Source organism: Tympanuchus pallidicinctus, unplaced genomic scaffold (genome assembly GCF_026119805.1).
Source record: "Tympanuchus pallidicinctus isolate F22 unplaced genomic scaffold, pur_lepc_1.0 scaffold23, whole genome shotgun sequence".
Classification (NCBI taxonomy): domain Eukaryota; kingdom Metazoa; phylum Chordata; class Aves; order Galliformes; family Phasianidae; genus Tympanuchus; species Tympanuchus pallidicinctus.
The window spans coordinates 6,619,696-6,646,950 of record NW_026294740.1 but is presented as its reverse complement, the minus strand read 5'-3'; the positions used below and the strand labels follow the sequence as shown (position 1 = coordinate 6,646,950).

Genomic DNA, 27,255 nt, shown 5'->3' with positions numbered 1-27,255 from the left:
GCTTGTAATCAAGAGTCTGTACTGCAGTGATCCCATTCAGGAAAGTCCTTCAGGTACCAGGAAAGTCTCATTCATGGGGAAGGAGCTTTGGCAGGATACCCTGCATGACCTGGAGTCAGGTTCCCCAGTTTAGTGGTCACTGTTTCCTGTACGTAAAACCAGAAATTAAGTGTACCAATTACTATGGTTCCTCCTCTTAACACATCTGTATGAACCTGGTAAGTACATTTTCTATTAATCTGATTAACAGATTTCTTTCCGCTTTTTTATCTCAAGAAAATGCCTTGCAGCCCCATTGTTTTGCTACTTAACAATTCTATGCTGTCACTTTGAGGCCAAATGCAAATGTAAAACAGATCGTTTCCATTTAACCAGTTTCTTAAAAAAAAAAAATGCTTACTGTCTACATAACAGCCCTCAATATTAATACATCACCCGGACAGCCAGAATGAGAACAAGCAAAACAAGCATCCTACATCACAGAAATGTAAGTAACGCAGAGACAGAGTAAATACCAGTGTCAAAGGAAATTCATTAGCTAATGTTACCTAAAGAGCATATCTAAATGTGTCAGGTGATAAGAAGTGAGACCAGCTCAAACCAGCTCTCTGGAGGGTGCCTGTCTATTTGAGCCATGGAAAGAATGAAAACACGCGGGCTGTGTTACACAGCCCTCCTTGCTTGAAGCACATTAAGCTGCACAAGCAACAGTCTGGAGCTGACAGAAGCCTTACTAAGCACATGGCTGCTGAAACAACAGAACGTGCCACCAGCCCTACTCTTTTCACTCTGTGACGTTCTCAGGTGGGTGAGCAATATCTCAAGTAGAGGTTCATGAGAGTAAGAAAACAGAATCATAGAGGGCTCTCAAATGCTTTGTTGTTAGAAACATAAAAGCTATGGCACTTTTGAGGTATGCTTTTCTTCTTTAGTTTCTAGGCTAGGATGGAGGAGGACTGTGCCCAGGACAGATGCCTGCAGGAGCAGGGAGGTAAGTAGACTCTTAGGGGAATGACACCTCTTCCTCTGCATCCAACTTTCTTTCATTAAGATCACCACCATATACATATTACCATATTACCACCATATTACAGGACTGGCATTAAAAGAAAACTATAATGAATAAGTATTTTCCCATTTAAGTTCTAGTAATCTCCTGGATGCTTCCCCTCTAGCTTCATCCTTTGCAACCATCTCTCCACAATGCCTCGTGTCAGTTTCTTGGAAATACCCTTCCTTGCTGTTGGGTACCTACAGACCCTTACACAACACCCCCCTGCACATTCCTGAGTTCACAGACAGAACAGCTGTGCATCTTTATTACACATATGCTGCATTCTGGTTTTGCTTGTTAGCCAGCAGACAGGAAAGTTTTATTTTTAGGCAGATGTGAAAGCCCTAATTTGTTGCAGAGGGGAAGAGAGAAACTAATAATAGCATGCAATGCAATACAACCAATGCCAAATTAATTAACAGAGACCAAAACAGGTTACAGCTCATCAGCCAAAACTACTATTTTCCACATCCCAGGCCCTCTCCTTTTCTCTACATGTAGTAAGTAGAGAAGGAGTTGGAGGATGGACAGCCTGCAACACTGAGCAGTGCTGGAAATATATCATGCCTCTGAGGTACTGAGGTAGACTTTGCCTGAGCAGCCACCAGCAATTTCTCTCAAGGAGGAGGAATTGTCACAGCTTCTCTCTGGAGCAGGTGACCCAAGGGAGGCTGAGCTGAGCACCTGCCTCCCTGCTGCCCTGGGGTGACCACACGCTTGCTGACAGCTCTTTCCAACTGGGAGCAGGAGCCTATTTTAAGCCATCCCTTCCCTCACGCATACACTGTTGCCATAGCCACAAAACTAATGCACATGGAAAGAAAGGTTCTTACTCTATTGACTCAGCAGAGAGGCATGTTACTGAATCTCTGTTTCTTAGCTCATGTAAGTGAAAGATAGTGGGACAGATCCTTCCACAGCTGGTGCTAAAATGGCATAACTCCGTTGGCTAAGTGAATCCCTATTAATTTGCTGCAGCTGACATACAAGCTCTTTGTTTTCCACTGCTGTGCCTTCCAGAACCGCTCGTGGCACACTGCAATTAATTCAGCTTCTCCTGTACCTCTCCCTGACAGATACAGTCTGATAGAAACAGCAAAAACTATTCTCTTTGTGTCCACCTTTCATTCGTTTGAGAACTCAAGGAAGGAATACATGCCTGGTGTGTGCTATATCAAACCCCCAGGGTCACATATAGCAGTTTGGGAAATATTTAAGGTGACCTTTAAATGCACTGTCACTGAGGTTTCCTTACAACCTAACAACAGTATGGACCTTAATAGCGGCTTGCACTGATTCCATTTATGTTTGCAAGCTTCCAGCTAACTGATTTGAATAGAATTGCTGATATTTTAACGCTGTTTCTTACAGGATACTTGAAGAACAAACCAATACCCTTGAAATAAAGCCCACTGCACGTTTAGCTAGGCCAGTCTATAAGAGATGCACAGCATGTACTCCGTGTCATTAGAATTTCTGCAACTTCACTGCTTTGTTACTGTTAATGCAATACCCACTTCTTTGGCCTTACAGTTTCTAAGAGTTTAGCACCATTAAGTTCAGAGCCATCACTAAGGTTAAAGCTGTCAGACATCAAGATATAAATACTACCTCCTAGTTATTACTACCTATAAAATAGCCGACTCTTTAAAAAGTCATGTTACACCATATACTCTCACACAGCTTCCCTGCAACAGTTAATTCCAAAGGCTGCTTAAATATGTACAATATTTTTCCTTTGACATGCTTTAGATGTATTTGTCATTAATCTTAACCCTTTGACTCTTCCCTGAGGGACAATGAAGTGATCAGACAGCTGTGCCCCTCATAACTTTTAATACTTTAATTAAAACCCCTTTGGACCTTTTTCTCTCCTCTATTCTTTCTTTAGTCAGCCACCAACAAAAACGACCACAATTTTAACATCTAAACACTGGAAACTATGAACATATAACAATGCAGAAATAATTTCTTATTTTTCAATTTACTTAATTATTTTTAAATTTAATTTCTGGGATGAATGAACTAGAGTTCTATTTTCTTCTGAAAAGTCTTTTTGAAGTCACAGTGGTTTGGCCTCATGCGTATAACCATAAACAGAGCTGTACGGCTTTAGACAGATACTTTCAAGAGAGAGTTCAAGTTCTGCCTCTTCCATAGTTTAACAAGACAATAGTCTTTACACAACTTTTACCCACAGAAATAGTTGATCTGTCCCGAGGATGATCAATCTCATTTAAAGGTAACAGGCTTGGCTCACAGATAAAACGAGCCCTATCTTTTTACTACCCCATTCTCGTGCCTTGCATCCAAGTGAGTTTGGGATTCACGGGCATAGAGAGCAATTGCCAAAAAATGACTGAATTGGCAAATTGTAAATATTGCTGAAATGAAAAAAAAAATTAAAAAAATGATTTTCCACTGCCTCAAACTTTCCATTAACACACTGTCAGAATTAAGTATCAGTTTTGATTCCTTAAGTGTTCTTGGAAGGATTGAAGAAATCAAGCAGGAAATAGAAGCACTGCTAAATTGCTCTGCATTATTTGTTTTGCAGAATTCAGTCTGTTTTACAACATTTTTTTCCCTCCCCTCTGAGAATTATGGGAAAACTGACATAGTTTTACCTTCACAGATTAACACTTGGATTTGTAAACACGCAGGTAAATCTCAGCTCAGCAATAGGAAATGTTGGATGCTTCTGTAAGAACTAGATCAAACAAAGCCAACTTTTAAGTCGGTTGGTGCTTTGTTGCAACCTGATATGCTGTTTATTCAGAAAACATTACAGTTTTAAAGCTTTTCAGGGAACTTGGCCCAGTTTGGAGCTTCATGTTGCAGCAGTGGGGCACCTGCATTTCCCCAGGCTGTCTGGAGGGATCAGTCACAGCACCTGCTGAATTGTTCAGCTCAGCAGAGCTCAGAAATCCCAGGAAGCTCAGCCACCCACTCACTGCAAGGCAGCTAGAAGCAAACCTCACCTGAGGGAAATGGTTCTGTGGGCTCTCTTCTACTTCATGTGTAACCCCAGAGGTTTCATACTCATCAGTCATGAATTATGTGATTGACAGACTACTCCTCTGGAGAAGTCATACAAGGGAGCTAAATCGCTGTGATTAACCCTCCCCATTCAAAAGAAACCCTCAAGTCATGCTAACACCTCTAATACACCACTCTATGAGCACCCTTGTGTGCTCAGTGCAGGCAAGAAAACCATTTTTTGACCTACACAGCCCAAGCCCAATGGCTAAGCTGTGCTATTGGAATATACTGAAAGGCTATAAAAATCTCATTGGCAACATGAGCTTTCTGTTCTTTGTTCTAAGAGCACTCGTTCACACCCTGCAAGAAATAGACGTGGAGTAATGACTTCCACTAGCTAAGATACATCAGAGTTGTCAATCACTGCTTTCACACCACAAAACCAGCTGCAGTTTTCACTTGTTCTCCATATGTTAAATTAAACCTGGTAATAAATGTGCATGCAAGGATAACTGTCATGGAGTCCTGATAGCTGATAAGAGCTGAATTCCCTTTTCTTCTGGTGGATAAAGGGGTTGGACCCTGGAGTAGAGAAGATCCACCTCCTCCCAGCGCAGCTGCAGGAACACCTCTGGGCTGGACCACAGAAACTCTGTGGCAGGTAGAAAAAGGGCATCAGAGATAAAAGTAGCTTATAAAATAACTCAGTGTCAGCACATGATTATGTTGTTTTCCCCTTAATCATTAGTTAGACTGCTGTGTTGCAAAACACCCTGGAGCTAGAGAAACTGCTAATATGCAACAGCTTTTGGAATGTCATAAATGCAAAGTATTACTGGACTAAATATGCAGTGTATTGTACAGTCAGAGTATGGATGGGGAAACTTTTGGACACTTCCAACTTGTAATAAAATGAAAGAAAGTGGATTAGTAGGATTTGTAACTCATTAAAAGGGAAGAGCTGCTTTAGAAAGATTTGTGGGGAAACTGACAGCAATCAGACTCTATTCCTTCTCAAAGTTCCTTACACCTGGACATAGATAATTAACTCCCTATGCCCTCACCCAAAACAGTCTCATGCTTCACAAGACAATTTGCAGATGAGAATCTGACATGGTAGCACTGACCCTGGAACACACTGGAAATAAATCAGGTTTTGCTTTGCATTATAGAGGTGTGAGATGAGCCTGATCACCTTCCAAGGCAGCCAGACCATCAAAGCCTTAAGCAAACAGCTGCTGTGCATGGGATGCTCAACCCTTGCTCAGATAACTGTGGGCCTACGTGGCTTTTGGCTGAAGCCAGAAGATAGCTTCTATCTGCCTTCCATAAATCACATCGGCTTGCCCCAAGACTAAGCATAATGGAACGAGAAGACCTTTTACTTCAATAAAGCAGAGGTTGATTCCAAAGGTAAATTAGGAAGAGGTAAATTATAGAGAATAAAAATTCCTTTCAAAGCTATTGGAAGATACTGAAAGGCCATAAAAATCTCATTGGCAACATGAGCTTTCTGTTCTTTGTTCTAAGAGAACTCGTTCACACCCTGCAAGAAATAGACGTGGAGTAATGACTTCTACTAGCTAAGATACATCAAAGTTGACCTGCTAGATAAACAGATTTGTTTAATGATTACATTTTCCTTTGCCAAATGAAAGCACATAGAAGTGCAAGATTCAACAGCTTCGTATATTTTTTGCTTGAGCAGCACAATGGAAATCGTTTGTACTCTCCGCCAAAACAGTAAGGCTCCACAGCGCTGAGTCTGGCAGAGACGGAGCTCATCCCAATCATTTGCCAGTGATCGCCAGGAAAGAAATGCCAACAATTTGCTTTTAAGCTTACAAGATGTTGTGTATAAGACAGAGCGATCCTAAGTAATTTTAACTATCTGATAGCTCTTTAATACTGGAAATTCTAAAAAGCCATGAGAATCAAATCTGCCCTGCAGGAGCACAGCAAAAGAGCAGTTTGGGGGCAGCACACAGCTGCTTTAAAGAGGATGAGCCATCACTGTTTGAGGTTGATGGAAGGATTATTGGAGACTTCAGTGAATGCTGGGTCAGGGCTCAGATACATCTTGATTACAACCTCTTAATTAGGTCTTGCCTGTGACATCTGCAAACTTTGCAGCAAGTCATATGATTCAGCACCAGTGTCAGACAGCGGCTGCAACTCATGGTATGTCATTACAAGCATCTGAAATACCATAGAAATTAACTGGAATTGCCAACTTTCAGTGAAGTCCAACAATTAAGTTGAACTAAGCCGACAATTTCCTTAGTTTCTGTAGAAACAATTCATCCTTTTCAATTGTTTGACTTCTTTATTCTGACACTGTGATGTCTTTCGTATTTACTTGCTTAGTCATTCACCTGTGTGATCCTCACAAGTGTAGGTATTTTTACTTGTTTGATTTCATGCACTTTTGTCTTTTACACAGCCATCACTGGCTAGCCTACTTTTCATTATTTCACACATATAAAAGCAAACACTGTATTTATCAAATGGTAATGGGACAAATATCTATCAGGCATTGAACAACATACCTTATTAAATGCATTCGTCAAACTGGCAAATACAAGTCCACTGCACAACCACCACCTGATAACTACAGCACAACATCTCCCTCCCCCTATGGAAAATTAAGTAACTTTTTAATACACTATGTGCATGGCTGCAGATTAAATATTCTTTGGTTTTACTTTACCAACAGAGAGCTTAGCTCCATAACTAACTGAGCCTCGTAAAGCACTGTGTTAGTAACTGTTGATGTGCTTAAGTCTAAAATAGTTTGTAGGTGATATTTTTTTCCTGACAATGCAGACTAAAGTTACCATTCGGTGTACTGGAAATTCTTAAATAGCACCACCAACAGTGCACTGAGAATAACCTGAGTGGTTGGAGGAGACTTGAACACCAACCCTTGCCCAGCCTGTTGCTGGGAAGAAATCCTATTATGTAGGAGTAAGGCTAGTTTATGTTTTTTATATTTACTTCTCTATCATTTTTTTTTTTTTTTTTAAACTTTCTGGAATAGTTTGGATTGATTTTAGAGACATGGCATAACATTTAGACCCACAAACCTTTGGCAAAAGGTCTCAAATGTTTTAACTCTTGTTAGAGGTAAAGCAAGGCTGCACGGCCATACTGTTCAACATCTATTCGTGGACATGGAAGCCTCCCACAACTGTCCATTTCTCAAATTATGCTTGGACTTCCCCATGATATGAAGCCAAAGTCTCTGAATAACTATTACCTGGCAATGCCATCACTGCTACCTTGATGCTGGTCATTGCATGAGGCCAGCTGACCTCAGTCCGAGTCCATGTATAGAACATCTCACATTGCTCCCCCTCAGAACAGCACAAAAATCTTAATACTGTGCTGTGATAGATGTAATTGGAAAATGAGGCAGTTCTGTTTTTATTTCAGGCACTAATGAACTTTTTCTCCTGGCACACACTTCTGCTAAGAAAAGAATGACCATTGAGGTCCTTACATTAAGTCTCTTAGCTAAACCAACTTACTGTACATATTTTTGATAGAATGACAATACAATCATGATAGCATGAATCCAGTGTCATAGTTCCTCTCTCCTTTTAGCTGAGGGTCACAGATTTGCAGATGAAGGCAGACCAACACAGTGAGTTTTGAATGACACAAGCATCACCCATCCTTTCCATTAGCTGGCAGCAACAGGATCACTGTTGTGTTCACATCCAAAAACAAGGTGTTGTATTCACTGGGTTACAGTAACAGTAGTGAGGAATGTAGGACCTGCCTAACCTTTCCCCATGTGTATATTTATTTTACAGCTTTGTTTTTCCACAGTTGCCACTGGGTGTAACACCACAGCTGTCCTTGCTTGCTGGCAGTGTATTTTTATTCACTTATCTTCAACCTGGCAGTTATTTTTTTTTTTTCCATCCAGCATTTTCAATTTCCTCACCCCAAGTCTCTGCTAAGAAGGTCCTTTTTTCACCAGTGAACTGGGTCCTTTCAGCAGCTTTATCAGGGATGCACTGACTTCCCTTGATGTACAGTCTTAAACTATCTGTTTAACCTCTCTCAATTGATTTCTTACTCTGTAAAAGGTGTCATGATCTCTCCACTGCTATAAGGCTTTGATGACCTTCCAGACCAAGTGAAGTGCACAGAATGCCACTATTGCACCTGATGTTCTCTCATTTCTTCCTATGATCTGGGAAGAGCCACGCTTTCCTAGTTATAGGTAAAGGCTTCGATTTTCCGCCTCTAATGTGAAGAAATCTCTTCTCAGGCTGGTGGTGGAGCATTGGGAATTATATAACTTACGTATGAATTGATTCAAATTAAACTATGACAATATTATTCAACCAATTAAGAGCAGTTTTCTATGAGTCAGAAGACTCGGGTTTCTCTTCCTGCCACAGAACTGATTTCCATGATTCAGCCCCAAAGCAGCATGCTTGGCTTAATAGGAGAAGTAAGCAGTTCACAGAACTCAGAAGAAGAAATTCAGAAAGAAGAGTTTGGAGGTGGCACCCATAGACTCATCTTTTAGATTTGGCCATACTTTGGGCTGCTGCATTCTGCAAATAGTTCTCTTAATAGAGTGCCAGTTGAGCTTTGCAATCACGCTTCCATGTTCTAAATCTACACGACACGGATTTAGGAACCTAATAGTAGGCAGATAAATACAGCCTCTTTGGCCCTGGGTTTGAAGAATAGACTCACGAAGAGTCCCAAAAGCAGTTCCAGAGCATCTTAAAGGGATGGGCATGCATTTGCCTGGAAAGCACCTGTTAGTAGAGATTAGCAGATTACCATCTATCCTGTGTCTCCAAGTTATAATTCCCCTGCCAGTGACACAGACTGTATTGGAAAAAAGTGGCTTCCATAAAAATAATCTGTACATTGAAAATCTATCAGCTATTTCTGTTATGTTTCCACTTAAAGACCTAATCATTTACAGCATAGTAAGTGTTGAAGCCCACTTATACACACCTGTATTGCCACACACAGCCTATTTGGTAGTCGTCTTTCTAGTCAAGCAACTTCCTGTTTGCACAGAAGAAAGCCCTATGAACTCAAATGCACTTTTTTCTACCTTCCCTTCATGATAGTAACTCTCATATCACACTTCTCAGCATTTCTTTGTAGAAAACCAAAGCTATTGGAAAAGCAACCAGCACAGCTTGCCCTTGCTACAGGAGGGGAAAATCATGCTTAAGACTATTTGTTTTACAGCTTGACTTTCTTTTTTCAGCTTGACTGTTTTACAGGATTGACTTTCCCAGACATGGTGTTGAGTGGAAACATGCACTTTAACACAACTTATACATCTAATGATTGCTGGGAGATCATGACATGCTTGTGTATAAACTCAGAGCAGCTATACCTCCTATTGATTCAGACATAGCTGAGCATCTTTCCATCGAAATTCCCAATTCAACTCAAAGTTGGTTTAGAAGAGGAATTTCAAAATAAAAACATCTCCCTCTTCACCAGGAATTCTTAACACAGCAGAGAAGAACCTGTGCTGCAAATGGGCAGTCACAGTTCATAGAAAAAGAATATAGATGAAAAATGCTTTTTCCAACTGGTACTATTCTTTAACCCTGCTTTAATCTGTTCCTCAGCTGCTTATTTAGCAGGTGACATCCAGAACAAGTCATCTTTTTGGCATCTAAATAAACTGTGTTTTCCCTTTGCTCAGAGCACTGCATTTGAATTCTGTCTCCTCCAAAGAGGAGAATTCTGCTGTTTGAACCAGAGCAATGCACAGTAGTTAAAGCCTATGTACATCTTAGCACAGACCTTCCCTAATATTCACCAGCTGGGATTACTTAGGTTGATAGGTTATACACTTCAGGGAACATAAAACTGCTGTAGTATGAGCATTGATTAGCTTCGTTAAAGTGGGATAGTCACATAAGAATCTTAAAAAACAAATCAAATACTTCACATTGCGTTAATCCACAGCTCATTGTATTGGATGATATCCCCAGAAATGAAAGCAGTGTCATCCAGTGTCACTGGCTTTGTTACAGATACACAGAAAGAATTGCTACAGACCAGAAATCACATGGGCAGAAGCTCAAGTTAGTGAGAACTGAAGTATTTTAACACTTCACATAAATAGAGCGTTGGCCAGAAACATTCCTCTTACTAACACTCCAACTCAGATTTTTCTGTTGCAATAGGAGTCCTTGATAATCCAGCCTATTTACAAATCCATTTCTGCTTCTCCTTCTTACCCTCTCCTCGATACACAAAACAGAGCCTGCAGTGTGGCCTGGCACAAGGTATCCACACAGCAAGAGAGCAGAACTCCCTCACCCCAAGAATCACAAGAACAGGGAGCTGCTGCTGTGCGCAGAGCTGAGGGGAGGGCAGAGAACCATAGGATTATTAATGCTGGAAAAGACCTCTAAGATCCCCAAGTCCAACCCCAGCCCCACTATGCCCCCATCAGTACCATATCCCGTGGTTACGGGGCACCTTCAAGGACAGTGAGTCCTCCACCTCTCTAGGCAGCCGTGCCAGTGCCCAACTGCTCCTAATAGCCAACCTGAAACCTCATCTGGCACAGCCTGGGGCCATTACCTTACAGTTTTGTCATTGGGGTCAACGCCAGACCTCATTTTCTCCTGCTACCAAGTGGGAACACAAATCCTGACCCTTTACCACCCTTAGATGTCCAAGTTATGGGTGAAGAGCTTGTATCGTATTAAGTAACAGCCTACCTTACCTTTCAGCACAGCCAGCTCTGACACGATGCAGTTTTAACAAACATCCCCATGCTGACAAAACCCCAAACTCACAACTCTTCTTTTTGCACTTTGCCATCTGTACCTCTGAGATTCGAGAACAAACACATCTATAGATTACTGTTAAATGGTGGCCACTGTTCTCAGCTTGTTGTTTTTCCATCAACTGTTCCAGAATTCTTTCCAAAAATACAGCACAAGCACTGAGAGGTAGCCAGCCACCACTGTCTTCACGCAGCTAGCATGTCCACTTCCCAGCCAACTCCTCTCTTTATTAGAAAACAAAAAAATCATATTGCAACTGATGGCAGCAGTGGATGTAACCTACCCGCTGCGGGAAAAGCTGAATTAGTGCTTTGCATTCCTTCTAATCCCCCCGAGCTCTAACACCCTTGTGGAGGCCCTAGGGAGGTCAAGAACCATGAACGTGACACTAAGCTGGTGAGCCAGGTGGCTGGCAGTATTCCTTTCATCCAAACCTATTTTTGCTTACCTGCCATTTGTAAATATAGATCAGAGAGTTCATGAGCAATAGGATACGGAACACCTTGCAGAAAGTTTCTAGCTGCAAAAGTCCTCTAAACCTTTCCTTTCTCTAAGTATTCTGTTTTACAATGGGAATAAGCTGAAGCCTAAAAAGCAGGCACCAATTCTGACCGCACAGAGCATCCTACACCCCGTATATAGAGATAACACTTTGCAGAAGGTGGGATGTGAGGCTGAGAGATGCACACTGGGGTTGGCCCTAATGGCTCTCTTTTAGCAAGCAGTGTTCTGCATGAAATACACAAGGAGTACAAGCAAAGTTTCTCTGCCTCATCACATTCAATATGAATCTCTTGGCTCAGCTTGTTCTTTACCAGTGTTTGAGCACAGGGATAATTTCTCTGGAGATGCAGCATTCATTAGAAATTCCCTCCATAACTTGCCTTAGAACTTATTTGCATATCTGCATCAAAAAACATCTTCCAAGAAGAGGTTTTTCTTAGAGTGGACATGTTTAAGGATCAGAAAACTGCAGAAGAGCACGTAAGATGGTTTTCAGAACAGATGTAAGCTAGCAGGTCATCTCCTATTGATACAGTGCAAGAAAACAATTGCATACAAAAATGCTATGACAGTTTTTTGTTCAAGAATAATCATCTCAATATTTTATCCCAAATTACTGCTCACTGACAGTTTTGGTGGAACTTTACCCACCCTGATTTAAGAAACTCCTTTGGAATGAAATCAAGTCAAGGTATGAAGAATTCTCTTTTCAATGAGATTTCAGCCCATGAAATTCTTCTCAGGTCCCAAAATTGCAAAGGAAGACACAGACAAGAGCAGATATAGAAAAGTAGTCCCTGGTCACCTCTACTATTTAGATATTTCAATGCGATTTTCTAGAACATTTATCCATGCCCTTGGCATGAATAGAGCTTTGCTGGCTCCGAGTACATTTGAGAATCCCACCTGTAACAATAATTGACACCATTGCATAGTACATTTTCATAGAAACTGAAAGAATTGGGCAGCCAGGATGCTCACAGGCACTCTCTCATTGGACCAGACCCCTTCCACAGATCTTACAAAATCGCTCATGGTAGTCAAACTTGTTCCAGTTCCACTCTTGCCTTGGTTATTACATATTTCATAGTCACGTGCCAAGTGTCAAGACAGACCACTATTCACATACAGGTGAGCCAGGGGTTTGGGTTCCTGAAAGCTATCCAGTTCAAAGCAATAGATTTTTAAAGCATTACATTCCATTCTCACTAAAAAGAATTAAAAGTAGATCCACAACTAGCACAAAATCAGGACATTCCTGCTCAAATTTCTACTCATTCTACTGGATGAAAATGAAAATACATAGCTCAAAATCCAGTGATGCTTCGGTACACTTAAACTGAGTCAGGGCACCTTAATCCAGTGAAGAAGTGGCCAAGAATCAGGTTGGAATTTTTATTTTTTAGAGAAACTAATAGACTTGGTTCAGTTAACTTATGCATTCACCAGATGCAATCCCTAACCAATGGATTATACAGTGTTCAATGTATAATTCTGATCCACTCCTGATTTATAACAGAATGAAAAGGATCAGGTCGTCTATTTTTAACTCCCTGGAAAGTTTAAAAATAAAGAACAGCTTTCAATAATGCATTAAGCAGCAGGTTTCAGGGTTAGAATGAGCTTGTGAAGCATGTGCATCAAAGAGTGAGGTCCTACAGCTCTGCTATCCATAAGAAAATGAAGAAAGATACATAAGGAACAAATGAAAACGTGATGTCAATAAACACAGGCACAACATGTGGGTGTTTATGTTTAGGGGATGGCAAACAGTCCCACATCTGAACCCATTCAGATCAGGGATTTGGCAGAAGGACGCCCAAACACACATGGGCACTGTCCTCCCAGATCTCACTAAGATTCCTTCCTTACTTCAGAAGTACTGAGAACTTCAGATATAAAATGCTTTAATAATTTGATTTCCTGATGATTTCAAGCTCACACCCCTCATGTTGCACATAGCACCCCAAAAAAAAAAAGGAATCAAATTCAGCCCTGTCTCTGACTTTGGAGCCTGTTAGGCTTTCTGCCCTCTTGCCCTCCATTTTTAGCCATCATTATTAGAAGATGCTGATAACGAAGAAACTAATTCCACACCGAAGGGAAGGAGAGCAAGGGACAAATCAGCAGCCAGCTCTGAGCCCCACATGCAGGGCACAAACTGCAGAGAACAGCAAACAAGCATCAGCTGCACTTGCATTGTAAAAAAGGCTCTCTCTAAAGCAAGTAATGAGTACAAAAAGTGAATTCTTTGTCTGGAAATTCTGAAAAAACTCTTTTATAGCAGTAATTTTTTTTACATTGAGCATCAGGTGACACAATAGAGAAATCTTTTCTCCAAATGCAGTCTATTATGTGTACAGAACTACACCCCTATACAAAAATCACCCACCTGCTGAGTTTATAAATCAAGCTAAGTGTTCTATATGACTTGATCACCATTACTGCAGCAGGCAATTGAAAACCAAACCCAACTGATATAACAGAACTGCAATAACAAGGTAAGCACTGATGATGGAAAATCCATTCCCTTAGCACTGGCAAAACCAGATTTTTGCAATAGATCAGTTTGTAACCTAACTTGGCTCAACACTCACAGTCATGGGGTGCATTGAGCAAGATTAATATTCAAATTATCCCAGGGCCAGTGCTGCTCCTGGTTCTCTTCCCAGCACACACAGCCAAGCTCTGCCTTTGCTTGGCTGCAATAGCCTCTCGCACTGGGGGAAGCGGGGCCAAATTTGGCTCACAGCTGAAATAAAGGAGGAACAATGCTCTGATTAAAGTGATTCTGAATCCAGTTTTAAATCCCACAGGTAGCTGGCATATCCCTATTCCCTATACTTAGGATGGGAAATACTACCCTATACAAATACTATAGTAAATTTAGCTGCTGAAAGCTAGTAACAGTCCGGCTTTTATTGGCACTCTCCTCTATATGCCCTGGCTTCCACTTCCCTATGTATTTTAAGCACCAGCTTCTGTACATATTGGTACCTTATGCTTAGGCAGTTCTGCACTGTAAATATAGAAGACTTTTAACCCAGAGATCAACCCAGATCTTCCCCCCCACCAATATTTTTAAGGAGAAAAGGTCAGAGTATTCCAGTGAACTGACGCACTCTGTCTAATTTATACAGCAAGAAGCTTAAAATTGTGCGTCATTTGACCATTTTCCATTTGTTCATGCTGAGATTAAGAGATGAGCTTATTGTTGAGCTTATAGTTGAAATTACAACTAAGAGAAAAAAAGGGTTGTAGGAGATCAGTAGCTGCAGCTGGGCTATGATTTACTGCTGCCCAGTCATGGCAATGTAAACTTGAAAAAAGCAACTCTGAGGGGTAGAGAGAAGCCAAGTAATTAACCATTTTTAAGGTAAAGGCTGCCAAATAAAACCAGGGAGGCAGGGCTTGCTGTGAGCAGCAGCAGATTTCTTAATTGTCAAAAAGCATCTGTGACAACAGAGCGGTGCGCAGCTGCCATCGCAAGGGAGAAAAACCCAGCAGCAACAGCAGGAATCAGCTGCAAAGCTGAGGAGTCAGCATGTTTCATACTACTGCACTTTGCACTGCTCCTCTCAGGCCAGGCAGATGCAAGCTGTCCACATACACCAGCAGACAGCTCCTCCCTTACACACCTCCAGCTCCTCCTCACATGTATAGGGTGCTTCAGCTGTATCAATGCATTTTCAGGACCAAAAGTAATCTCTCAGCACACCCCTGAGTTCTGCAGCGCTGCAGGCAAGTCCAGTGAGGAGTAGAGCTGGTCAGACACCAGATGAATGGCTACTGACACAAGTTGGTTATGGTACAAGTGGGTTATTGGGAGTGCATTCACGTTTTCACAAAGTTGATGCCAAATCCTGAACTGATGCAAGCTCAAATATTTCAGCTGCATTTGGTGGAGCCATGGTAACTTCTATGGGCAGAACTGCAGCTAAAGAGCTTAAAGTTTTCCTTTTACTTGCACAGATCGCTTGCATCCATCAGGTTGTAGCAAAAAAGGAAATGCATAAGGTTTGCAATTCAGATTTTCCCTCCCACGTTCTTCCATATTCATAAATATGAACCCTAAACTGATCAGTATTTATATAGTAGCAGAAAGGAGGGCAGAAGATTTACTGACGTTTTCCTGGAAGAATTGTTGTTCTCTATAGCATTTTCCATTTTCTTTTGAATTATTTTTAAGGGACTGGAGACAGATGGATTTTCTGGTCAGGTGAAAGTAAGAACACTGCAATTCAATGTATTTCCATGTGTGGCAAATCACTAATACCTTCAGATTTTGCTCACACTAAATTTATAACCTTAACCACAAATAGCCTCCTTTGCTGGCAGGAAAACAAGAAATGTCACCCTCTAACTTTGCAAACTTTTGTGAACACTCAAAAAAGGTGAAAACTGACAATTCCACCCAGCTCTGGTGCCAAGAGCTGCTCATTACAGCCCGTCTCCAGACAGGGTAAGTATTCTGTTTAGAGAATGATTATGAAATATCCATTAACAAACTTCTTTGTGACTGTGAAAAATAGTTGATGCTTTCCAGAACAGCATAATTCCTGAAGTGAAGTAGCAGAAAAATAGGGAAAATCCAACTACAAGACCAGAGCATCTACTCTACCACATGGAAGCTAAAATTTGTCACCTTAGAGATCAGTAAATCTTAATAGCATCTCACTACTGCAATGGGCCTCTCACAAGCAGAACCCTGTAGGCTTGGGGTTTGCTCAGTGTAGGCAGTTTCTCCTCCACAAATCAGCATTAGCTTTGGCTGGCACAAGACTTCCACTTCCTATGAGAAATACACTGTTCTTTGAGCTTCACACACTAAATCCATGTACACACAACTCACTCTTCACCTATTAGGAGGAGCATTAATTTTGCAATGCATCGCTGTGTTCTATGCACAGTAATGTCTTAAGCTGCACTTGTATTAGAAATGATCTTCACAGACTTGAATGTTCAACCTTTACATGAATATAATTGTTCCATTTACCTCTCACCATAAAACCAGTCAATGTTTTGTTACTTTCCAGTTGGAATTATCACTGGAGAAAACATTGAATCCTAGAGGTTCCACACACCCACAAACTGTTATCAACTGCTAACCTCTGATGTATTAAAAAGTGTTCTAAGACCCAAAAGTAATTTTATGCAATTTCAAAGTAGGGATCTGATATAGCAGTTATTACTGCCTAGCTCTAGCACTGCATTTTTCTTCTGGAGATCTCTATGGGCTCACAGAATAAGAAATTTATTTCAGGTCTCTCCAGCCTTGTTCAGCATTCCTTAACACAACACTACATTCAGTGTCTTTGCACTTTTTCTAGACCTAGTGCTGGGAACTGTATCTCAATACTCTTGAAATAAGATTTTTTACTCAGAACACAGGTAAGAAAACAAGAAAATCAACAAGAAAAGCAACAAAAGCTAAGCCAGCAGCTCATTAATTATCAAGATAGTTTAAGCCTGTATCCATTGCAAGCTGTCTTTTTCAATGATAACTTGAAGAACACAAGAGCATCTCTCAGCAATAATGCTAATTTGTCATCAGATGAGTGTATGAGCCTTCAGATAACGAATTCCAGAGCCTTATGGAAGAACGCACTTAGCTATGAGCATACCAGTACAAAGCAGATAAACTTTTCTGCCTGAAGTTGAGGATTTAAATGCTATTATGACATGAACCGCATTGTGCCAATTTTCCAGCTCCAGCAAACATACTACATGTCATTGTCTTTCTAAGAAAGGATCTATTCTCATTTTCTTTTTTTATTGACTGACAAAGATTAAGGCTAATCTCACCAAATCCTCAAATCGTCCCACATGATACTTTTTTTTCTAAACATTGCTGTGTCATTCATAATATTATTTCCAGCTAACAGAAAACATTTGCTTTATTCATCCTTGTTTCTTTCCCTCTTGTACCTCCACCCCCTTGAAAGCCTCACCAAAACCTGCCTGTTTTGTACATGCAGCACAACCATCTTAAATTTGGCATTGAGGTCTGGGTGGCCAAAGTCATCACTTTTTACTTTAAACACTTAGACACATCCAGAAAGGACAGCAGCCAACTCCAAGACATTTTCTTCCTGCTTTGGCTGCAGGATAGAAAGAAAATAAACTTGCCAAATTGGATTCATTTTCCCATTCCCCTCTGCTCTCTCCCACCTTCCAGTAGAAAAAAAAAAAACAACAACTGAAAATTAAGCCCTAGACACAACAAATAGGTGTGAAAAAACTTTTCCTGAGCTCTGCAACCACGAAGTCCAATTTCCTCAGAGAACTCAAAGACAAAACTGGAACTGCACATATTTGAGAGTAAACTACTGACCACAGGCAGTTTACTTACTGTATTGCAATCTGTCAAAAGGAGCTGGCAGAAGTGACTTTGTGCCAAAGACTATTTTATTTCCAAAGTTACTGGGAACTAGTCTAAACCACAGTGTTTTGCTGAGATATTGGATCAATACTTATAAGGATAAAATAGAGACCAATTTCTCTGATAGAGAGTAGTTCCTGGGTAAGGCTTCTCAGGCCATCACACATCCACCTCTTTCCATCTGGTACTGAATGCTCAAAACAGCAAAAGATTTGTAGTTCCCATAAAAGCTCATTAGCTGCTCCCTACTGCCCTGCTCTAATGGATGTGGAGCTTTTCTATTGGCCCAGTTTATCTTGGGCTGGTCCTTCTGGGAAGAGCAGTGAAGATTTTCATCTTCAGAGAAACACATCCGACCTGGACAAAGCACCTGCTGCTGAGAGACTTGGGGAAGATTGAGAACAGAAAGGAATGACCTTTCTGCATGATGCCATCAATGATCTAAAGAGCTTGGGAGCCTTAAGGCACCTTGGTAGGGCACCAAGAGGCAAGAGGCAGCCATCATCAAGAAGGTCTAGGACTGGAAAGCACAATGCAGCTGTGACAAATATCCCACAAGCAGCTGAAGCTCTGCAGTGAATTTTCTGCCCTCTCTGCTCCCAAGCAAACCAGCCCAGAGGGGTGAGCAGGGATCAGCCTCAGCCACACAATGAGACCAGGTCAGTACAAAAGGCTTAATTCATAAGTATTAGCCTTAACCTACCCATAATATAATGCTACAATAATGATGGCAGGAAAAAAAAAAAAAAAAAAAAAAAAAAAAAACAATATCAAGGCAGAAATATAATGCCAAGGCAGATGGTATGAACTCCTTAGAAGTGAGGTCAGTGCTTTTCACACTTTCAAGTGCTAAAATTTATTTCGAAGCTCTCAGCTCCATGGAACAGGGAAGGAGAAATTCTGGAGAAAAATTACTAGCATTGGGGAGATTTTATTCCAGGATTTTCTGACTCATATTCAAGACAAGCAATCTGAAATCCTTCAGGGACACTATTGTTCCCTGCACTTCTTTCAATAAAAAAAACTGAATGCACAAATGGTCAAAGACAGAGCAAGCGTTTCAGTGAGAAAGGGTCAAATTCTGCCTTCAGGTATTCACTAAATTGAACACTGTCATCAATGTAAGTTCCGTACTGGCTTCCAGGCTTTGAATTTTTCCCTCAAGTGTCCAGAAGTTACAGCCCTTATTTTGGTAAGCAGGATGTTTATCTGACTAATGATGGCATTACTTCTGAATGGTCCTAATTAGAAAATATTAGTACAAGATTCCTAATGCAACGATAGTGGCACAGCTTGTTGCTGATTTCTGCTCAGAGCCTGGCATCAAACCAATGCATTTTCTCATGACAAAACCTTCATTACCATAGAGCCATTTCTAATTATTTTATTCAGCATGCAAAGTAAATTCTGACAATTTAGCTGAAAACAATGCTTTTAATAGGAGACTCCTTTCACAATTGCCATTGAAACAAAGTGTCCCTTTTGCTTTACCCAAGCCATGCCTTTGCTAATGGTGCTCTTTTGAATTACCATTTTTAATCAGTTGTATTTTTATGAGACTTGCATGACATTATTTGATGTTTCCAGGTATTTCAAACTGAACATGCAATCTTTGTAACAAATATTATCAATAAAATGCATCCAGACATTTCTAAAAGTAACATAAGATTCAAATACTCCAAATCTTGGCCTTACATTAATGACTTTCAATGCTTATATTTAAGAACTATTCACTGGACAACAGCGTTCAGGCTCCAGATAGCCATTACTGTCTGAGGAAATTCACCATTCTCTCTCCTATCTATCAACACCAAAACACCACTGCTTATGGGGCAATGGCCATCCCCACAACAGAGGAAATACCCCTGCAGACAAATAAATTCATTCCTGATTCTTATTATCTCCAGATCTTCCTGGCACAGGGCAGGAGAAACAGCAACTAGTTGCTGTCTTTAACACTTGCAGCCTCACATTTGCAAGATCAGGGTATTTCCATACACTGTGACCCACACCACAGGCATTCCTCTCCGCAGTCATCAGACAATGACACCTGCTTGTGCACAAAGGAAAGAGTTAACTCCCAGAGAGATATTCAGGTAGGAAAATGACCTCAGATCTGTATTATATCCTGTCCTAACAGGTGCTTTGTTGCTGTAACACTCCCTGAATTTATGATCCCCCTGGCACCTAAATGCTTATGTCCCTCTCTGATAAAGCCCTGAGCACCTCCAGCAGTGTTTGTTTGCTCACATCATCAGAAGCACATGGGGATTTCCAAAATCTGAAGCCAAAATAACGGTCCTACAAAATTCAGCTTGACCCAAGGCAAATCAGCTCTGCAGCATCAGACCTTAAGGCTCTCAGCAACGCACAAGTTGGTGCTACACTGCTTTTCCCCCCCCCATCCAAACCAAATTTCAGTTTGCATTCCTTACCTCATACTAATATTTACTCTCACAGACCCTTTCATTAGGCACAGCACATCCCGTGTCTGTTTGCCTGAGATTACATTCAGATGGCCACAGCAGGTATTTGGAGTTTGGCTGCTTTTATAGGAAGCCCATAACTAAAATATAGGAAAAAATCCCTTATGTTATATGCATCTGAATTTGCTGCAGTTTCTGGCTTGGCAACAAATTGTCTTTTGCACTCTTAAAGTAGAAGTGGTCACTGTTGTAGAATTACAGTAAGAGCATCAGAACTTGTGCCTGGTGTCTGCATGCTCCCACATTAGCCTCAGCCATGTGTCACCTCCACATTATTCTCAGCTCCTGAGCTTTTGGGGACAGTTATTGCCTTTTTGTGTAGCCAGAACAAGACAGCTGCACTGCATTTAGTATCCCAAAGTGGAGATAAATCAGTCATGTTAATAAAAATAATCATAATTCCACCTATGAAAGCAAGAATGGTACCATGACTCAGGCATCACATACTTGTGCTGGCCTCCAGCTGCCTGCTAAGATACTGCACAGAGCCAGAACTGTGCGCTGTTTTCAGATTAATGTAGGAAAATAAGCCAGAGTTTGAATAGCGTTCAACACTGAACTGAACTATCAGCAAGAAAATAGCTTCAGATGCATGGCTAGATTCCTATTTATCTTTCATTTTTATTAAAATTCCAACTAATAAAATAAAAGGCAAATAGGAGAGACTTCAAGCACAGTTAAGGAAGCTGAATGTAAGCATCCTTGCCCAGGCCAATGAACTCTTTGGAAGAGAATCATGTATGTCAGCAAGAACTAATTTGCCCAAGCTCAAGTGATAACTATTGTGCAAGCTGCAATGAAAACAAACCATGGGTGGTGGGACTGCTCAGGAGGAAAAGAAAAAAAAACCAAAATGAGGTTGAGAGAGAGGAGGTAAGAGGTGACAACAGATAAGCAACCTGAAGGGGTGGAAGAATTACAGTCCACAGAAGACTTATTTAGATGACAGAAATTCAGACTCACTGACTCAACTCGGAAGGTGCAAGAGGCTTCTTTCTGTGCCCAAAACCAGCTTGGAAGCTGGGATATGAATTAGCTCTATGATTTAAGAAAAAAATCAGGCTGTACACATCTGATTGAAGAAATCCACAACTGCTGCCACGCGCTCCCAAAAATCATGGCTTTATAAACTGACTCAATTCAGCAAGGACAACATGCGCCTAATTGCAGGAGTTAACCAAGGAAGGAAAGAAAGAGAAAGCTACCCTAAATGAGAAGTGCTGTACAAACCTCAACTCACAGACAAGGAAGGGATATCTAGCCACCAGGAAACTGAACACAAACCTTGGGACTCATTTGCACTGAAGTCAGTCACGCCACATTGATATGTGCACCACTAGGGGAATGCCATAAGCTTTTACTGAGCATAAAATGCCATTGTTGTCTCATCTCCCTTCAGATTTGCTATAATTAGGCTCAGCAAGCCACTGTATAGCAATTCTGGCTAGAATGCATTTAGCAATGCATCACGCATTACCAGCCCTCTTCTCTCAAAGAAGCAAGGAGAAGTTTCTCCCAGCTCCACAAGGAGTTATCCTCAACTTCCGCTTTCACTCCTTACTCCTGTACAAATCAGGATGCTCTGAAAGCAAAGTATCATTCCCAAAGTTCCTTACTGATCCCAGAGCCCTTTCTGAAGACACCATGAGTTACATAGAAGTATCTGCTACCTTAAAATGGAAGCTGCCCCAATTTTCCCAGCTGATGAGGAATGGCTGTTATAATACTTGGGCAGATCTTTTCAGTCTTCCATTAAGTTAATATCTGACAAACTATGTGCTGAAGACAGATACTCAGTAAGCTTCTGATGGGAAGTAACATGCTATTTTTTTTTTTTTAACCAAAGCAGTAATAGCAACAGCTGTGATGCACACATTCAGTTGCAGAAATTTATCTTCTAAATCAAATCATAACATTTGGAAAGGAGTATGAGCAGCTTCTTAGAGTCATATTCTGACCATTCAAAGCCAAGCTCAGCCCACACATGCTTATTTTCCATTTTAACTTTCGCGGTGTATTAGATTTAGTCACCTTATCTGGCATCAGTTATGAAAGAAGCATTAAGGAAACATCTACAGCAGGTCAATTCCATTTTAACCTTCATAAACAACAAAATTCATAAATGCCAGTTGGCCACAAGCCTATTATTAAATTATAATAAAACTGAAGAAATAGCCCTGGTTATATCTCAGATGTCACGCTTACATTTATATCCTGGCTTACTACAATTTAACACTGAATTTAAGTGTGGCTAAGGAAAGAAATCTTATGATAGGAGATGAAATTAAGTCAGAGCTGTGGATTTTACCTAGAAGAAGGGGAGAGATCACCTGCAGGTTGATAAGGATGAATCAAGGATGTTGGTTAATTGGTTAAGAAGAATTATATAAGATGGTCACTTTAAATCTGTGATAAACTACTTGCATTTTTAGTTTAAGATGCTCATTCAGTAGGAAAATGAAATATTGAGCATCAGCATTTTCAAACAGCTTGTAGCCTGAGAAAAATATACCTAAAGGTAACTAAAAGGCCATTTCAGACATGAGGTTGGGTAATTCACACTACTGTCATTAACAAGGGAGGCCCTTTGTTTCTCCATCGAAGCACAGTGGAGAAACACGAACACCAATAAACAAATAAAGCAAAAGCAAGCTCACAGCAGGTCAGGAAACACTTGACAACCATAAATATTTTATTGAGGCAGAATAGTAGTTTCATTCCAGAAATTGATACCATCAAGAACTGAATATGAGTTGGAAGTAGAGAAGGGACTGGGCAAGCCAAATAATTACTTCAATTGTCAGAAGCAGTTGACTTCATCCATAGATCAGTAGCTGAAGCACAGAATATTAGTAATTACTATATTTGCTAATTCAGCACTGAAAAGGATTATCTGTATACACACAAACTGCAAGAGAACACTCAGGCTGTTATGAATTGTCAAAGCAGGATGGAGGACAAAGAATCCTGATTTGGATTTGGCAAAAACTTCAGCAAAATTTGGACTCCTGTGTTTTAACATTCCTCAGGTTTTGCCTCAGTACCACCAATAAATCAGTAATATTGCATTGCTAATATTTAGGGCAACCATGCTGGAGGTCTCGTTAAGGAATCTGCTAAGTAGCAGATGCATGAACATCAGATACAATCAAAAGATCACTATTTCAATTGGCCATGGCTTTAAGGTAAGTCTTCACTACCCAATCTGCTCACAACAAGTAAAACTTATGGCTTATTCCCTCTATTCTCAGCTTCAGAACTTACCCATGAACAGAGCAGAAGCCCCTTGGCATGCAGCGTATTTTTCATAAGCTGAAGAAGGAAAAGGTTGAGGAAAAACTGGTGATGAGTTCCCCGGTGTATAATTCCTTGTAGAGAGAGAGATGATTTAGCTATCTGGGCATGAAGAGAAACACAACCAACACTGCCATCTTCCCTGTCAATTCTGCCACAGCTTCCAAGTGTGATCACAACTCTTTCCCGTAAATTAAAAGCTGCCATTAAAAGAAAATAGAGCAGCTTTCCCTGTTGTGCTCATCACAAAGACTGTCTTACACAGATGAATCACAATAGGATGAGCACAGATGCCTTCAGAGTTCTATAGGAAGAAGCAATTAGTTTTAAGATCATGTTCCTGAAACACTGCATTGGTCAGCCCTCTCCTAATTGCAATGACACCCCTTGGAACTGGACAACCCAGGTGTCACCCCACAAGGTTAAGCAGCCCCATTTTCAGATTCAAAGGCACTGATAAAGAATACAAAGTGAAATTCATGGGCTATATTTACTGTGGATTCATCTCTGCAAACATAACTTCACATGCTGGACAGTTTGCATCAGCACTTGCACAGCAGAATGCCTCCAGAGGAATATTACTTTTCAGAAACAAAAACAGAAGAAAACATTGCTTCCAGCAGACATTCACAGTAAGTCCCTGTGATGATTTCAGGTAAAGCTGCTTCCATTTTTGTCTCACAAAGGAAAGATTTCTGTTTGAAGAGATTCTCTTAAAATTGATGGTCCACTTGTTAACCTGAACCTGCCTGCCTCACCTATCTGGGTCTGCCCAGCAACCCCAGTTGAAGCCCTGCCTTGAGCTTTGCTCCTGCACTGACAGATTTCTAATTACTGAAGTATTAGATACCATTCACTCACATTTGTAAGCATGTCTACATGCGTTCACCTATCTTTCCCAACAGTCCTGATGGCAAGGAAGTGTGCCTCAGTTAAGTGTGTCCCCATGGAGAGAGAGCTCCTGGCAGCCTGCAGGGCAGGGGTTGGTTGGTATTTGGGAGCATCATGGCAACACTTCACAAAGGAAGGAGGTTGGACAGGAACACAGCTGGTGCCCTGGCAGAAAGTCAAAGGCACCAAGGGAATGTTCTGGGAAACACTCAAGAAAGTATTGTTAGGCTAATATGTGGCTCCTATTTACATTTCCCTGCTTAGGACCGTTTTGCTGCCAATTTCTGCTTTCCACATCACACCACAGATTTTCTTTCCCCCCCACCCCCTTCCTACTGACATTCACTGTATCATTAGATTCCCCAAGTGAACATTTTCAGATGCAATTTATCATCTTAATTCACTCCGCAGAGTTACAGAGAACCTTGAGGGCATTTCCTGCCACTCAGCATTCCAGTAACTGTCACAGGGATGGATAACTGTGGAACAGGATCACAAGATGTAGCAGCAAGGAGCGAGATGTGAACTCATCACCTGTACCAACCAGAACTAGATCTAAAAACAAGGTTTTACAGAACTAGATCTAAAAACAAGGCTTTACAAAGTTGAGGAGCATGGTAGTTTTGCTTTAGGACAAGGAGGCAAAGTTCACACCAAGGTTCACCTGTACTACTGAACATGGCAATGGAAAGGGCTTTCCATCCTCATCCATTATTTCCACATCTATTTCCTACGACGAAGCCAGAACAGGGACAGGTAGCATTTGCAAGCCATGGGGTGGCACCCTGGGGAACTGGCTGACAGTTTTCCACCTGGACAAAGTATTTGGGAAGCTGAAATGGATGGATGGATGGATGGATGGATGGATGGATGGATGGATGGATGGATGCCTTCTTCCTCACAGTACAACCCTAGATTTGCCTCTTGACCTATTATATTTAAGCTAGCACAATGGCAAGAGTAAATCACATTCAAGCTAGCTTTTTAATTGAGCTATGACAGGAAGGATTGGGACTTCCATCTGCTTCTTGTGATGTAGTTAAAAGGAGAAAATACTGCAGCATTTCACCGAAGTCTCAGCAATAATTATACTGCAATCAAGGAAAGTGAGCACAGTGGGTAGAAATACCACACAGTAACAGAAAACGGTTCTTAATCCCAAAGTCAGATTTCACACTTTCATTCTCACGTTTTTCATAGAAAGATTAACACAGACAGTAAGTGATGGTGTTTCCTGCCAAATCAACCCCAGGAAATACAGGAATCCCAGTCACTGCAAATTACATCTCACCGGATTTCCAGCACAAAAGAGAGGCAGTAAATTCCCTATTCCCTGTTTGTCACAAATGAACACCAGTGCCACTGAAGCTTGACCAGGAAAGGCAAATAACACTCCCCAACAGAAAGGAACTAGAAGGACATCTGTGGTAATGCTTTGCCTTATCTCCCATACTCGTTATTTAAGCCTAGAATAAAACGAGTTCTAAAATTTGGATTTGATCAGAGATGGCGTGTTGCCATCAGGGCAGTTCATCCAGGCTCAAGGAGGTGACTTGGGAATAATTTGGGATAAGGAACCTCAGCTTAATTCCTGGGAGAATAAGTGTGGAAGACCATTGGAATTATTCTGCTTCTTTCCTTCTCCAACCAAAGAGGGACCTTGGAGCCACCACTGCCATGGAGCACAGGGGTCTGCAGCCCAGCTTCTGCACAGCCCCACCTGCAGCAGCAAGTAACCAAGGCCACAGAGCTGCAGGTGTTACCCTGTGCTGCTTTCAAACAGCAACAAGACCCAGCTGAAGAGGGCAGAAGGATCACCAAGAGAACCCTTTAAATGAACAGCCTCAGCAAATGGGCAATCCATAGGAAACTTCAATCATTAATAAAGGATCACGGCCTTCCCCTGGCAGCAGCTCACCAATGCAGAACATCTGCTTACTGACATCTGGGGCTTTCAGCTTTCTTGATGCCCTGGAACTTCCCCATCTTCCTTTCTGTAAAAGCCATTTCCCCTCCCATTCCTGTTCCTGTACAGTAACAAACCCCAATTTTCAAAAAAAAAAAATAAATTTAAATCATTTGGATTTTATATTCCCAGATGTCCCTTCCAAATGCAGTTCTGTGATTTGCAATGAGAAAATAAAGTTTACACCTTATTTCAAATACAGCACAAAGCAGCAGTGGCTATGGAGACTTCTACCGTCTTTGCCCTATGTCAGGCTATTATTTAAGGACAGCATATATTAGTAGTGTGCTATTGCTCTGAGATTTGAAAGTATTTCTCTGCTTGAAGAAAACTGTCATCAGATCAAAAGTAGTGAACTGATTCTGGACTTAGTTTTAAGTCATTAAGATGTGGGCAGTCTTCAGGATAGATCAGGAAAAAGCACCGACAGCGGCCAACGCAAGCCTGAAAGCTGCCTGTTCAGAACCAGCTCATCCTCCAGAGCAAGAGGAAAATAATGGAAAGAACTGCAGAAACAGCAACACGGAACACAGAAGCATCAGATCACCACCCTATGGCACAGAGACGTGTCCTACATCTCTTTGAGTGAAAAAAAGCTATAGTAATTTAGGGACCATTCTCAGTATTTTTCTTATTTTGTTGATATAGTCAGATGGATAAGTGAAAGGCTGCAGGGAAGCAATTCTGTACTGGTTTGCTACAAATGACACTCCTGAAACGAGTACAACTTGGCCTCATGGGCAATTCCTGAAGGTCAGACATGGGATATTCTGTCTAGAGCCAGACTTGAGGATTACCTGAAGATAATAGGCACAGATCAGAAAGATGATGAAAGCAGAACAGGAACAGTTCCATCTTCAGCAACAGAAGGTGAAATACACTCAAATCTCTTCCCA

At 41.1% G+C, this 27,255-nt stretch overlaps 1 long non-coding RNA gene across 1 annotated transcript; it reads left to right on the top strand.

Annotated features, from left to right (window-relative positions):
* Positions 1–631: 631 nt before the first annotated feature.
* On the top strand, positions 632–24,957 carry LOC128083150 (uncharacterized). The gene is made up of 3 exons (XR_008207968.1): positions 632–804; positions 933–991; positions 24,805–24,957. It is a non-coding gene; the product is annotated as an uncharacterized LOC128083150 (long non-coding RNA).
* The last annotated feature ends 2,298 nt before the right edge of the window (positions 24,958–27,255 follow it).